The sequence below is a fragment of the Dendrobium catenatum genome, unplaced genomic scaffold, assembly GCF_001605985.2.
Source record: "Dendrobium catenatum unplaced genomic scaffold, ASM160598v2 fragScaff_scaffold_1338, whole genome shotgun sequence".
NCBI lineage: Eukaryota > Viridiplantae > Streptophyta > Magnoliopsida > Asparagales > Orchidaceae > Dendrobium > Dendrobium catenatum.
In genome coordinates, this window is record NW_021319800.1 from 2,520,490 (window position 1) to 2,524,150 (window position 3,661).

Consider the following 3,661-nt stretch of genomic DNA (forward strand, 5'->3'; position numbering starts at 1 on the left):
ATAATCAATTGTTAGACTTGGGAACCAAAATAAGTTTTGGTTCGTCTCTTGGCAAAATTAAATTAGATGCATGTATGATATGACATATTTTATACATCTTAGGTTTCAACACTAAATGAGTTTTTCTATGTAAAGTACAAGTGCATGAAATATATCCAAGCATCTCTCAATTAAAACAATTAACTCCAAGAAAAGGGTTATTCAATCTCCAATAATAAATCTATCTCTTCCTAGGTTTAAAAATTTTTCCTTTAAAATAGGATTAGTAAATTCCTCAAGCGTAGGTGGTATCATATTTTCCTCAAGAGATATCACCTTAATTCTAAGAAATAAATTAGCATCTTCTAACATATTAATATCATATTTCAAATAATGCCATATGTTTTTAGATTCATCCTTAAAATTCTCAAAATCTTTTTCCATTTCAATGTAGGATGATTTTAGCAATTTATTTTTCTTATTCTAATCATCGAATTAATCTAGTAAGTTCATGGGGTTGTTGTAAATTAGTGTGTGATCTTTCCTAAGGGTTTCATTCTCCTTTTGTAATACTTGGAATTTTAAGTTCAATCTAGCATGCATTTTCTTCTATTTTCTATATGCGTTATGTATTCTCTTAGAAACTTCAAGAAATTTGTCATAAGTTAAGTCACATACATGTTCTTGATCTAACTGAATAATATTATCGGCCATTAAACATAAGTTGATGACTTATTTTTCCTTTTATATTTCTTAAAAATCTGAAGCAGAGACCACCCAGAAAGCTCTCAAAATCACTTTTTATCCTTTCTTACATTCACTTTCTCCTCCACCTTCTACATGTTAGGCGTTTCTTTGAGATTGGGGAAATCTAATTTTACATGTCCAAGTTTTCTACATTCATAGGAAATAAAATCATTAGAAACCTTAACATTTTTGTGGAACTTAACTTTATTCCACTATTTGAGTCTCCTCTACTTCTTTTATACAAAAATCCTAAATTGCCTTATCATGAAGGCAATGTTATCATCATCCTTAGGTTATGACTGATCACTCCCTGAGTTGTCCACTTTCAGTTCTACGTTCTTCTCCTTTCGCTGTTCTCCTACAATAATCTTTCGTTGAGTCACTCATTCCTCGTAAGTAATTAGTGATCCAAAGAGATTATTAATGTAATACACATTTAAATCTTTTGACTCTGAAATAGTAGTAATTTTAGCATCATACGTAGTAGGAAAACAATGAAAATTTTTGTTAACCATTTTAGCATGCATTAATTCCCTACTTAATTAATGTAAAGAAGTGACTATTTGATTGAATCTTGTGTATATGTCAGATATGGATTCATTATGTTTCATGCAAAATAATTTATAATCATGTAATAAGATATTTAATCTAGATTGCTTTACCTTATTAGTCCTTTTCTATGTATTACAGAGTTTATCCCAAATGTACTTTCCATTTTTACAAGTGAAAACTTGCATGTAATATTCTTACTTAAGTGCATAAAAGAAATTATTTAAGAATTTAGCATTTAATTATGCTAAATAAAATTCTTTTACAGTCCAATCAGCAAAGGGTTTTTCAACTCTAATGCCATCTTCAAGTCTAGTTGGTCTAGTATACCCTTCTGTAGACATGCATGTTTTCCAAAAATTGAAAAGGATAATATAAAATAATACCACCTGTTGATTCTATATAGGTTGTTAAACCTAAGATATTATCCCAAGGCTAATAAATTGGGGAGGGTGAATAAGTAATTTAAAATTTATCTTGGATTTTTTAATAGAAAACCATTTTAAATTTTACAAAAATTTGATTTTAGATTAAAATAAGCTTTTGAGCCACAGCAAATAAATTGTAGAAAATAAATACAAAAAATAAAAAAGACATAAAGATTTATAGTGGCTCCTTCAAACATGACCTACATTCACCCCCTAAAGACTTCCTTTTCATGTATTGCACTATTACCAAAGAGACTCTCCTTTTGTCCGCACAACAAGACAGAGAATCCTTTATAATTCCTCTCTTTCACAAATCTCCACTGCAGCAATGAACTGTCATCCTTTCACACCCTTCAAGTGTTGATAGAGAACCATCATCCTTTTATACCCTCCAAGTGTCGACAAAGAACCGTTATTTGTTCACACTCTCAAAGATTTGGTAGAGAACTTTCATCTTTTTACACCCTCCAAGTGTCGGTAGAGAACTAGATCTTCTTCAGAGATCTTCTCACAAGCAACTAGAAAGAAGAAAAGAAGAGTAATAACCAAAAATACAAAGAGATCCTTACCTTTGAGTAACCTTTTGAACCCTTCACACTCCACTTGCAAGAAATATCTCTCAAACACTTTTCCACAGTCACTTTTTCACTTGCTCTCAAAAAATTAGGAAGAACAACACTTTTTCATGCTAGTTTCTAATGACCTTTTATATGAAAGATAAAAAAAAATCATCCAAAAAACTGAAATTTTTTATTTTGAGAGTGTACGATCATATGTTCGTTTGTATGAATAATTCAAAAATTGATGTGTATGAACCTTCTGTGAATATGTACGAAATATTTTCGTACATGTTTATCTTCCAGTACAAACCAAGTTCATATTGCACGAATAGTAAGAACATTTTTTCAAGTTCATCAGGATAAAAGGGTACCCTATATTTTCATACTCTGGATGCCATATATACGAACAAGAGATTGTACAATATGATCCATTCAAAAAAATTTGGCATTTATCAGGATGAAAAGGGACATGTACAATTTTTACTCTGGACATCATTTGTGCAAGCAAGGCATCGTACAGTATGATCCATTTAGAAGAAACTTTGAATTCGTCAGGAGGAAAAGGGACCCGCAAAATACATACTCTGGATAACATCTATACGAAAAAGGCAACTTATAGTACTATCAGTTAAGTAGAAACTTTGAATTCTTTGGGATTAAAAGGGACCCATCCAATTCATACTTTGGACGTCGTCTATACGAAGAAGCCTTTGTATGTAGTTTGAAATTTTTTCTGCCTGAAGTTTGTTTGACTGCTCGTAGGAAAAAATAGCTGAACTAATTATCCCGTACGAAATGACTTCATATATTACGGTTAATTTAAAAAAAATAGAAATTTTAAACACTCCCCCAATGTATGTGTGCATGGTTACTCAATTACAATCACACTCTCTTACATTCAATAAAATAAAAAATAAAGACTTCATTTATAATGAACCCTAATCTAATCTGATTTGAAGTCTTCAACGATGTGGAGTAAGATTTCCATTAAATATTAGTACACACAATCAATAAAAAATATATCTAAAATAAGTTCGGAGAAATTATAATTAAAATAATAATATTTAGAATTATCAAAAATATAAATATTGCATAAATCTCAACATTTAAAAAACTAAGTTGCAATAATCTCAATAATCCCGTCCTTTTTGATGATATCAAAAAAAATTATTGTTTGAGTTAACATGTATACTATAAATTTCTTTTTAGCTTCCCTTAAAAGAATTAACATGTGACAATAGAGAGTTTCCATGAAGAGCACACCAAAAATATTTTTTTTTTTATTTTTTTTAACTATATACACAAACAACAAAGGAGAACGTGAAAGAGGGAGGTACATATAGCAGGCCTTTTCCTTGAGCCATCGTATCATAATATTTTTTTAACAGATATATGGAG